At 50.8% G+C, this 12,141-nt stretch overlaps 2 protein-coding genes across 2 annotated transcripts in view; one reads left to right on the top strand and one right to left on the bottom strand.

The window, feature by feature from the left end:
* LOC120951141 (autophagy-related protein 16-1) overlaps positions 1 to 12,141 on the bottom strand; it is a 248,691-nt gene that overhangs the window by 200,035 nt on the left and 36,515 nt on the right. The gene's annotated exons all lie outside the window — the stretch shown is intronic.
* Positions 1 to 12,141, top strand: part of LOC120951140 (uncharacterized) — a 92,985-nt gene that overhangs the window by 46,095 nt on the left and 34,749 nt on the right. The window lies entirely within an intron of this gene.

Below are 12,141 nucleotides of genomic sequence, written 5' to 3'. Positions count from 1 at the left end.
AAAGCCCTACTGGATGGAAAGGGGGCCCGGGAGGGAGGGAAGAACTTTTACAGCACAACACGACCAATCATCTCCGCCGCTTGTATGGCTTGTATGGTCCGAAGCGAAAGGGCATCGAATACCACCCAAAACTACAGTTATTTGCGCCGTAGTTCACATTCTTCTTGGGCCCAAATCCGCACCACCTTCACGCCGATCGTAATTGTAACAGAGCACTGGGGAACACACCACACTAAAAGGTTAAGGTGCTAAGTTTCATAATTTGTTCACCCACCGCCACCGTCGCCAGTTCAGCACAGGGAAGGAGAGCAAAACCGAACATTCTAATGAGGTGAAGCAGCAGCAGCGGGCGCACGATGCATTTCCCCTGTGCTTTTTTTCTCGTATTCATGCACATCTGCTCGGGCGCGCAACCCAACAAAGGGATGAAAATCGAAGCCCCGCGGTAGGTGCAAATTATGAATAATTCATTCCTTGATGGGTATGGGGGCTTTGACGGAATTTAGGAGTGAATGTGAGACAGAGAGGGAGAGCACACAATGAAGGGGGTTTTGGAGAAACCCGAAACGAAAACTTCTATCACCAAATTTGGATCTTGGCTTGGTGTGTTGGTGCCACACATTCCAGCCAAGGGCTGCCCAATACTGCACACACCGCCCAACCCCGTTGCGACTCATGCACGATCGTGCTCTCTCAAAGTCCCATTCACACACACACACTCACAAACTCCCCTATGGGTATCTGGGTAAGTGTGGTCCCGGAGTCGCAGCAATTTCTTCATTACGGATGCCACGTTTTTCGGTTGCTGTCAATTTGATCTGCATAATCATTTTCACGACGACGGTCATGGGAAAGATTTCGTTTCTGGGCCAAACCCGGAGGGTTCACACCTTTGGCAAACGAATCACAAAAACGAATGAAAAGAAGGTTCGTTGTTTCAACCCTTTTCTCCATCGCGTGGAGTAGCATAAAGACCAGAATTCCAACCAGAACAACCTACTGACCGCAAGATAGCGAGAACGTCCACGACGACGACGACAGAGAGGAACTTTGTTGTGCTTGGCTGACAGGGAGCGGAGAGGAGCGGTTCAGGTTACGCGGCGATCGTGGTCGATTGCAATCCGGTGGCAGCTGTACCGTAAATGTAATTTGAAATTATAATGGAAAAATATCTCCAACCCATTTAAAGCTCCTTCCCCCATCGAGCTGTGGTTGCTGGAGCTGGTGCTAATTCGCAGCAACGCTGCAACGGACATCATCTTTATCGGTCACTGGTGTCGATGCAGCAACAGATTGAACAAACACCTATATGCATCCTCCATCTTGATCGGAAAGAACGGATGCGTTTGTTCTGCAGGCACACGATCCGTGTGTCGTGGCGATTTAATAGCGCACGCTGGTAGCACCGACGCATCCGCATCAGATTGCAAACCGGGCCCGTTAGACCGAGGGGCTGCAATAGAAGGGTGATTGCTGCGCGAGATTGGAATGATTCGATTATTGAAATATTCTAATGGCCGTTTTCCGCCCCGGTACGGCCGGTAAATTGCACACAACCATTTTGCACGATCGATCGTTCGCAAGGGAGGAAATAGGCGATGAAAACTATTCAAATTATCTCGCTAAAGACACAACGCTGACCCCCATTGGCTACTGGCCGGCTAGGGCCGGCGTGCCGTAGTATGAATAAAGATAATTATACGCCGCGTGGACGAGATGCCACATGCTTGGCCGTAATGCGTTTTCGCCGGAATTTCTATTCCTTCTATACTACACTGTTTGTGCCGGCTGCTGGTAATGTTTCTTCGGAATCTGTGCATTAGCCCGCCAATCAGCCATCGAAATCGCATAAGCCCCCCCGCCGGTCAGCTCAGGTTGTTGTGCTCACTTATCAGTGATGGTGCTGCATCTGGCAAATGCTGCCCTTTTTCCCGATTCCGCAGAAAACGCCAGCCAATCCTCCGTGTGTTAGGTACCGTTTGCCCTCGCTTGAGATTTCCCCCGTTCATTTCCAGCCATGCACCGAAATTAAAAGATCCTTCGCCACCGATTTTCAACCCCGAAGCACGACAGCAACAATAAATTCCACCAAATGTTTGCGCTGCGCCCGGTGTGTGTGTGTGTGTGTGTGTGTGTGTGTGTGTGTCGGGCGAAAATTGCCGCGGCACGCCAAACACATCGTCACCTTCGCTCCCTTTACCTGCCCACTGTACTCGCGGGGCCTCCCCCCCCCCCCCCAATCGCCCCTGGGAAGCATGTGAGAAGCATTTGAATGTGGCACCGGGGCTACGGAAAGGGTCAGGAACTTCTCTGCGCCACCGTCGAACCTCTGCGCAACAGAAACGTGATGAATTTCTTTCCACGGGGTCGCCTACATCTCAAGTCAAAGGGTCTTAATTAAAGGTACGGCCGGGTGCTCGATGCTCTGTTTACTGCTGCTCCATCGGCCATCGAACGAACGGCCCCTGTTGGGGTCGGACGGTCGCCTCACAGCGCCTTATCAAGTGTTGACCGTCACACAACGCCTGTATCCCTCGACTGGCGGCGGCGGCGGCGTTCATTACGCTGCGAGACGAGCGGGAAAGCTCACGACTAGTGCTTTTTGTTGTTGTTGTTGTTGTTGTCCGCCAATTCCAGGGCTTTGCAGGAATTTGCATCTCCACGTCGTCTTGATGAGGACGTCCCATCGTGGCCAAACGAGCAAATGGCTTACTGCTGCCTCAGCGCACCACTCGTATGCCAGGACACGACCGTACAGAAAATCATCATCCAAAGGTGCTGTGTGTGTGTTTCTGTACGGGTTGTTTGGGAAATTGAATCCCTCGCACTCACGAACCGCGATCTAGCGTTGCCGGAAAATGTGATTAAATACACACCGTTTGTGGGGAGGGGGCGGGCAAAAAAAAACAGAGAGTGTCCACGAGCGCAGTTTGGCACTTGATCTACAAGCGTGAATCTTTCCTAGCGTGAAGGCTTTTGATTCGATTCGTTACTTTGCCTGTTTAGCCCTTAGTTTCGTCTTTCTGGCTGCGGAAAAACGAGAGAGAGCACCTAAACACTCGCCAGAACGGTTCTCCCAAGAACGTTCTACCAAAAGCCGGTCACACAGTCACACTCAACCCCAAGGGCTTCGTCGCCCCGGAATGGCTAATTAACTCCCAAACATCTTCTTTAACAATCGCAACACACACACATCGGTGGTACAGTAACGTTTCGCTGGCCACTTCAAAGGCTGCTGCCGCCCGAACTGGCGGCACGTACTTACCCGTACCCGACACCAATGTACACCAGCGTTCCTGCGGCGGTACAAACGGGTTCAACTATTCTACGCACAACGAACCGAAACGAAAGGAAGTACGATTTTCGGCAGTTTCGTGTCGCTGCTTCTCACGACCCAAACCCCGGCGGTCGATGAGGCAAACGGGCCGATGACAGATCACAATTTTAACGGGTTCCGTACCAGCCGTACTTAACCCACTTTTAGCGAGCCGCATTAGGCGGCACCCCGTTCTAACAGTTACAACAACCCATTTAGTGTGCGCAATTTGGTGATAAATTAGTTCAGGCCCGGAGGCATAGTCCCGCTCGTCACCAGCGAGAACCTCTCAGAGCACAGGTTTGTGTATGCGAAAATGTCTCTGTGCCGCAAGAATAGCAGCAGTATGCCGCACACAATTGAACAGCAGAAATAGCACACTCGCCGCTCGCTAACTGTCCCGACACAAAACCATCAAACGCGTCTTTAAGCAAACGACATCTCGTTACCGCTCATTCAAAGCCAATCTGCGCACGGTCAGTGTCTTGGAAGTACTGCTGACCGACACAGGGAAGCATTTTTTGCATTTAGTCTGAAGCGGGCCAAACGGCAAACAGCACCACCGCCTAGCAGCGCTCCGTCCCCGTGGCCTAATGATGGATGTTATAAATGATTGAGGCAAACAACGGCTCCATGGTGCAGTTTATGTATGGCAATACAAAGTAAAGCACTATTTGTTTCAAGCGTTTCGTTTAGCGCAGCGCGTACACGCTTGTTCTTATTGTAAACTTGCACACATTGTTCATGACCCATGAAGCCTGGACAATGCAGCTAGTTGTGCATGGCTCTTATCAATCATTTTGCCACACCGAAACCTACTTTTACAGCAAGCACGGGACTTTACGATGGTCAATCACGAACGCTGCAGCCACGCAGCAGCAACGTCTTTGAAGATGTGTGCCGGGGCCTATTGATCGAATCTTTAGCACATTGTCTGTGGTCCACCACACGACCACGCGCCGCATTGATGGCATCTCAGGCAAGGTACTCCTTACGGGCAGGCCGGGAATTTTCCACCTCGCCTAAACCTCGCTCTCACCCGGACCGCATGAAAAGGGAAAGGCTCGCCGGCGTTATCTTGGCTGCATTTACACGCACGTCACTTGAAGTGTGCTTGCCATCTTTCCTCACCCGGAGAAAGAACAAACAACAACTACCACAACCGGGGGGGGGGGGGGGGGGGAGAGAGGGGGAGGAGGATGTGGGAAAATAAATTACTCTGTCGAAACGGATTTCCACTAACTAACAACCCATTCTGGCAAAACGTGGCATTAGGTGTGAGAAGCTTGCACCGATACTTTCTTTTCGCTTCTGGATCGGCAAATTCCAGACCCTGGAGCGGCGGGAGCTGGGCAAAATTTAATGAAAGTATTTGCAGTCCCCTGCTGGTTTGCTTCCAGTACGCCAGAGCTTGTTCGCATCAGCCGCTCGTCACCCACAACAAACATATACACACACATACAAGGCTACCGTGTTCTAATTCCCATGGCGTAGTCTCATTGATCGCTAAGTCGCTGGTCGCACTACTTGTGCGCCGTTCCGCACTGGGTTGCTAGGCCATAGCTAACTCTTTAGAGGGATAAACGGGGGATGTCCTCTCCTCTTCCCATATCATTCACAATCAGCAAAGCGAATAACAACATGCAGCATCCGTTCGCCGCAGCAAAACCTCATTCAAATGGCTATCGGTTAGTGAAAATCTCCAACTCCCAAATCGGTTCCGTTTGCGGGATGAGAAGGTGGTGATAGTTCGAACGGGATAGTAGTGTGCTCCAACCCCTGGCTTCAAATGCCATCGAATCGATTGGCGCAGAGAGTGAAACGGGCGACAGAAATGCGAAGAACATGCCATCTGCGCTAAACGGTTTCCGCGTCTTTCCGTTTCGCATCCCCCGAGACTTGGGAGTAGGTTGAACTTATCTTGGCGTTCAAAATCTTACCTACATATTCTGCTTTTTGCTACTGCTTCGACGGCACTGTGACACCGACCGACAGGCCAGCAGGTTTGCTCTGCCCTCCACACCACGAGTTCGTCGCTTGTTGTTGGTAGCATACTTTCCTGATCTCTGCCCGAGTGCGAGACCTGTTCGAGGGAAGCTGAATATCACAAAGATCCGCAACTGAAGATGTCGTTTAATTATTCATCCTATCGCCTTCGATTGTGCACACATTCCTACTCTACTCGACCTTATGCTTCCGCATTTGCCTGATGACTTCTCGCGCAGGTCGATAACGCCTTGCGCAGGTTACTCTCCAAACGGTTTCTATCTAAATCCTCGTGCTTCGCACGCAAACTCGCAAACAGCAGGATAAGACAACCGAATAAAAGCGATTACTCCCGTGTGTGACGTCACAACAGAATGCGTCAAACACACATACGCACTGAAACCATTGCAAATTTGTTGCACTGACGCCATTCGCTCGAATCTGTTGTAACGCTCATTGCTGTGAAATTACTATCAAATAATCCGTCGACACCTGGGTCGGTGGGATACGCCAGGAGCAGCAGCCAACAGCGGCCTACACGTATCGCTTCGTACCTTCCCGGACGTAATCAGCATACCAGCGCGCAGCGCAGAGAGAAGAATAATTAGAACATGGCATTCATTAGCACCCTTTAGGGCCGCACTCCCTTGTTCTGGCCCGTGTCAGAGCATGCTGGAAGGCTCACTGTTGTTGTACCGCAGCACGCCAGATGTTGAAGAAAATGCCACCGCCAAATGGGGACTGCGGGAGGATGAGAGTGCTGCTCATGAGCAAGCATTAATGCATAGCAAAACACACACACGCTGAAGACACAAGGCCCGGGCGGAAGCGCCGACACTCGCCAGCCACCCCCTGGTGCCATTAGCACACTGGCAAAGGATACGTTACACATGCCGTGATTACTATCGAGAATGTTTCAATAAGCAGGTTTAGAAGGGGGGTCGAACGGGTTGAGGGAATCCAAGCGTGCGCGTGCCCGCCGCCACCAACGGGAATTAGTGCTTATCGTGGATGGCCAATCGGGCTGCCGATTCCCGCCCGCAACAAAGTTATCGGCCATGTGGGGAAGAAGCGAACAAGGGGGTTTGGGATGGGCAGCATCCCGGCTAACGGGACGTGAAGGGTTACATATTTTTCGCCCTACAGCGCACCCCACCCCATCATGCACACATGCGAGAACACGCCCGAGAGCGCGTTCTGTTTGGCGCATGTTACAAGTTCCTGGGTGGAGCGCGCATGTGTGTGTGTGTGTGTGTGTTTTAAAAAGGTTATCATAAAAGCAGCGGAACCGCCAAGCGGTACGCTTTGTTTCCTTCTTCGGCACCAATCGGGGTCATCAGTAGATCGATCGGCCCTTCCCAGGTGGCTGGAGCGCCCAAGGAAGCATTCTGCTTACCACAGAGGATGACGCAAACTTTTGGCAACATGCCAAAATAATGGACACGTTTGCAAACACAAACACTAGAAGAGAGCGAGAGTGCAACGAACTTGGCGAAAAAAGTTCACACAGACCCCCACAGACAAAACCCTCTCATGCCACCGGGACAATAGCAGCTCTTCACTTTTATTTTCAAACAGTGGGAGGTCAAATTCTATTCTCCCTTTAACCATACACGCCCAATCGTACCCTCAACCCTCTCAATCGTCAAGGTCGATTTGTTATTATTTTGTTATCAAATGTGTTCATCATCCATCAACACAGGCTCGATAGCATGGGATCGGTTTTCTACTGAGAGCCGCGGCGGTTCGATCCGTCCGGGCTGGTGGTGCTTTAGAATTCGCAACATCTTCAAACGCAGAAGAGGCATTATTCTGTTCCCACTTATGCTTATGAGACTATCCGCCCGATACCTATACCCCCTAATCTATCGTAGCGTGTGTGAAAACGTTGCTGAGGATTCTTATTCCTCACAAAGGTTCGCTTTCACAGTCAAGCGCACTTGACTCGGAAAGGGAAAAAGAAGTTCTTTTATTACTTCCCAAAGCCTCATAGTAGATCTTCAATTTCTCAAGTGTGCGAACACTGTTACACACCTCGCTCTCACCTCTCTGATCGACACTTGGTATCATCATTGCTACTTGGCGGCCAGCAGTCCGAAACGGATCTACCCAAGCCACGGTGAGGCTACGGTATTGTTAACTCGAGCACGATGCTATCTCATTAGCTGTTTACCTCTATTTCGCAATGTTTCGTTTATGGCGTTCGCTCGAACCACTTCACCTATGAGCCATCCAAGGTGCGGTGTAACGGCTGGTGGCGTTACACATAACAGCTCTCGATCTAACGATTATATAATAACTCATTAAATATCGTTCCTGCCAAACGGCTCGACCTTCCCTTCGCAACGCGGGCATTTGACACGCAAGCAAGCAGGTGAAGGTGGGAGATAAAGAACGGAAGGTCGAGTTCAATAAACCAGTTTGTTATGATTTCCACAAGCAGCAGCGGGATGTTATTCTTTCGATGCCTTTTTTGTGTGTTCTTCTCGGTTGCCACTCTAAACCCAAACTAACAAAGACGCCAAATAATCCCGGCGTATGTCTGTGCAAGAATGATCTTGTTATTGTACCGACCCGGTTACTTGTTACCCCAAAGGCGAATGCCATATCCAACGCTCTAAGCACCTCCGTTTGCAACACTCGTTGGTCATTTTTGCACCAGAAAGAAGCATCGCACGATCGCAAGGTAATGCGGGGAGAGGGAAGCTAATAAAACTAAAAATAATAACTACTCAAAAATAACACCCCTACCTCCCGCCGTGCCAAAGCAATGCAAACATAGCCCACAGCAGCACTCCCGATCGGTTGACGTATGGTTGGCTGAGCGTCTGAGCGTCACAGCAGCAGCAACAGCAGCAGCAGCACCAGCAGGTCATTAGCCTTGACATTGGTGTACCGGCCGACGTCACGGTGAAGCCAGCAAGCGAAAGCCATCAACCTCATCAGCACTATCACTATGGTGCGCGCACGAATTCTACGCCATCAGAGCAAAGCGACACACCGCAAGAAACGAAAAGCAAAAGTCCAGAAGCGCACCACCGGAATGTGGTGATGGTGGTAGTGGCAGTGGTGCCCGCTAATAGGTTCATTCCTGTTCGGGCTCCTTGCTTGACCGCTGATTTAAGTTACTTCTTTTTTGCACGACCGCTCCGTACCTGCCCTGAGCTCCTGTCCCCTCCGGACAGGAAGTTCTTTATGTCTCAAGCGAAAGAGAGCTTCACGCATTTGTTGCTCTTGTGCTTTTGCCCCTTCCCGCTCCATATTTGCCCGCGCACTGTCATCAGACGGGCCACCAGAATAATGAACTTTCGCTTGCCAACTTGCGCGCGATCGTTAAAAAACTGAGACGAGCGCCGTTATGCTAATGATGTGTGTGTGGTGCAACAAGAACATTTAGCTGCGCGCAAAACCCCGCACAGGATCAAAGGACAAACACTTTACGCAGTGCGGCTAGTAATTAAGCAGTAACACAGAAGCGCACACATCCCGTTTGCCTGTGACCCGTCCGCCGTCAAGCATTAAAGCATTAACTGCCGTGCTTAGAACGAAACCCCCCGCCCCAGATCCGCACCACATATATCTGGATCATAAATCATGAAGCACTGGTACGGTGGAACACGTTTACACGGTACAGTTGTAAATTGGTCCACCGTCGAGCACGGTTGAATCCCTGAGGGTTATAAATTACGCTTCATAATCGGTTGTTCTGCTCGCGCTTTGACAGCACTCGTCATAATCAAGTTACGCTAGTGCCCCCGCCTGGAAGGATTTGGGGGGATTGGCTCGAAAGCATACAAGTTTACGACGAACGAATGCTATGAGAATAATAGTTTTGTACAGCGGCACAAGAGATTCTGATTGGGTTTCCAGGTTTCTGGTGCTTTGCAACTTTCCCAAAGCATACCAACTGGAAATTGAATCAGGAATGTCGCTGTGTTATAAATCTCATCAAAGTTCAAATATCCTCGAGTGCTTCGTGCAAATCTCTGGCACAAGAAGCGCAAATAAAATAACCTCTGCTCAAGTGAGGTCAAACCGATTAGTCAAACAGTGCTGCCAAACGAAGGCAGAGCGCTTCTACCCGGCACGGATCACAAATCGACGGAGAGAAAATGTTTATTCTATCACGAATATCGTGGCCGAATGGAAAAAACCCCTTGCCGTTTTGTTACACTACCTAAATACCCCTGCTCACCCTGTCGCTCGAAGGTGCCGGAGCCCAGCGTTACTCCACATTATCATTTCGTGATTTCTCTGTGAACACTAAACAGTATCGTTTCGGGGCTGTAAACCACTTAGCACAAACTGTTTCGTTTCATTTTTTGTGTGACCCACACCTTGAGCTCGTTGGCTTCCGTTGCGGCACCGGGTCTGTGGCGTACCTTTTTTCGCTGCAACATTGTTGCCACACGGCAACGTTAGTGACAATACCGATGGCACAGCAGGATACGACAACAGTGCACCGGATATTGCAGCAAACGTGTGCGATCTGGGTCGCAGGTGCCTGCAAGGCGTAAAGTTCAGGCACGAGCTCGACACAAAACACATTCCTTCCGTGCAAAAAAAAAACCTGGAAAAAAAACATCCAACAGCCCCTCGTATACAGAGACCGCAAAAAAGCGCCCAACAGTAAAGTCCTTACCCAGGGTCAGGGTCCCCGGTTTTTTACCCCATTTCGGAGGCGGAATATCTTCAAGCAGTCGACGCCAATCGCCGCTAATCTTATTCCTTTCGCCCGAAGCGGGTGAAATTATTATTTGCATTCATAATCGCGCACCCAGCCTAAGCGTGCTTTCGGTCGGTTCGGTTGAAGCCGTTTTTTTGCTTCCTTCAAATGGGCGCGCGCGCAAACGCGATAACATTATGTGCAGGGAACTGTAAACGTGCTGGCGGGAAATGTAAAGGCCTTTAGAATGCGGTGTAGTACACGCTCTGTACCTTTCCCCCCCCCCCCCCCCCAATCTCTGCACAATCCCCAAACCACCCCCATCAATCCGCCGCATGTTTTGCCAACTTCTAGTTGGTTCAAAGTAAGGTTTTCCCTTTTCTTTTACTTCCAATGTTTTTGTTTTATGTTTACTTTTTTGCACGAAGCACCAAGCACTGGTGGAAATTACGTCAATTACATTGCGCAGCGTATACACTTCCGCAATGTAATGCGTTCTGTCCGTACGTCCTAAGGCTATTTGCTTTCCGCCCCCTAATGCATCGCGAGGCAGAGCTCACCACCATCCTCTGTGCGAGCGTGCGCACATACACGAGATGTGTCCATTAGATGGTCGTTAGCTGGTCCGTTTTTGGACCATGGCTCTGCAACAGAAACGGTGGAGCTAACTGTACACTGCAACACGCTGTGTACGGTAGAATAAAAAAAGACACAACCAAACCAAAGACCGCTCAAAACCAATGGTCAACTGTCCGCCCGGAATGTTGGCATGAGGGCAAAAATTGAGCAATCAATTAGCGGCAACACTGTCGGCAATACAAGCACGGTGTACCTGTGATTGGCCTGCAGCCTCAAAACAAGCGGTCCGGGTTGTGCCGGGCTTTGAAAATCTGAATGTGGCAACGCCAATCAGCCTAATAAATCAACGGAACGGCGCTGATCGCTAATTAAAAACACCAAACGGGCAAGGGGCAAACAAGCCATCAAAAGCGGTTCGCTGTGCGCTGTCATCGTCAAACCGCATCTCGAAAACATTCCGCACGGTTTCGCCAAAAAAGGGGCGCACAGAACAGAACAAATCGCAAACTGCCGCGCTGCCCACCCCCCTGGCCCGAGATTGAATAATTGTGGCCAAAACGCAAGCGGAAGAAAACGGGGAAAAACTCAACACACGCACAGCCAGGGATGTGTTTTTCCTACGGCCATGTTCGCCATCTTTTATGGACTGCTATCACGCGGAGCAGTGACCGGAGGTACGGGAACGGAAACCAACGGAACGAGCGTCCTGGGCAGTAACTCAATTCCCCTGTGGCACTCGCGCTGCACACCACAGACGCACAGGCAGGAGCTGTGGAATTTTCCTCACGTTCGACCACCTTCCTTGTCGGGGAAGGGTATGACAACGTGTCGCCCGTGCTCACTCCGCCGAGCTGGAATGTCCGGACGAAAAAGGAGGAAGATCTCATTTGGACGATCGCTCGAGAAGTTTGTGCACCGATGTGTGTTTTGCTCCAAAATACACCAAGCATAATGGTATCTTAACAGCAAACAGGAAAAAAGGGGCAGAAATAAAAAAGGGAATGGGAAAAACAACATGAAGCGCGCGCACAAACATGCCCTTCGTGCTTGCTACGGGCTCGCCCGTGCACGGTGCTCGATGCTGGCATATCTGATTTGAATTCATATTTATACTATTGGTTATAGATTTTTGAATGGTCGGACCTACCGCGCAACGGCGCGCGCGCGCCCGCAATCGACATGAACTTGTTGCACTAGTGCGCTCACTTCCGCGGACTTCGGTGCGGATGCCGACGAGCGCGCTGGAAGCGCTGGACAGCGCGCGGTACCATCGCGATGGAAAACACGTACCATGTGCCGCGCATGCAGTCGGGGCGGCTCCGCGGGAGAGGAGAGTGCACTTTTCCGGCTCGGTCCGGCAAAAAGAGATAAATTGGAAAATAACAACATTTTGCCCGGCTGGCAAGCCGAACACGGGCGGCAAACAGTGCACGGCTCGGAGGATAGAAGGGACAACAAGTTGGCATAACGAGCCAGCCGGGGACATGGAACACACCAAATACAAGTGCTTGACCGCGGGTTTTGCAAAGCGAGACGAGCGTGTCTTAAAAAGGGAGGCACAGCCGCGAGAAGTTTGTTTTGCAACGGTGGACTT

The sequence above is a fragment of the Anopheles coluzzii genome, chromosome 2 (genome assembly GCF_943734685.1).
Source record: "Anopheles coluzzii chromosome 2, AcolN3, whole genome shotgun sequence".
NCBI lineage: Eukaryota > Metazoa > Arthropoda > Insecta > Diptera > Culicidae > Anopheles > Anopheles coluzzii.
This window is presented reverse-complemented; position numbering and strand designations above follow the sequence as displayed.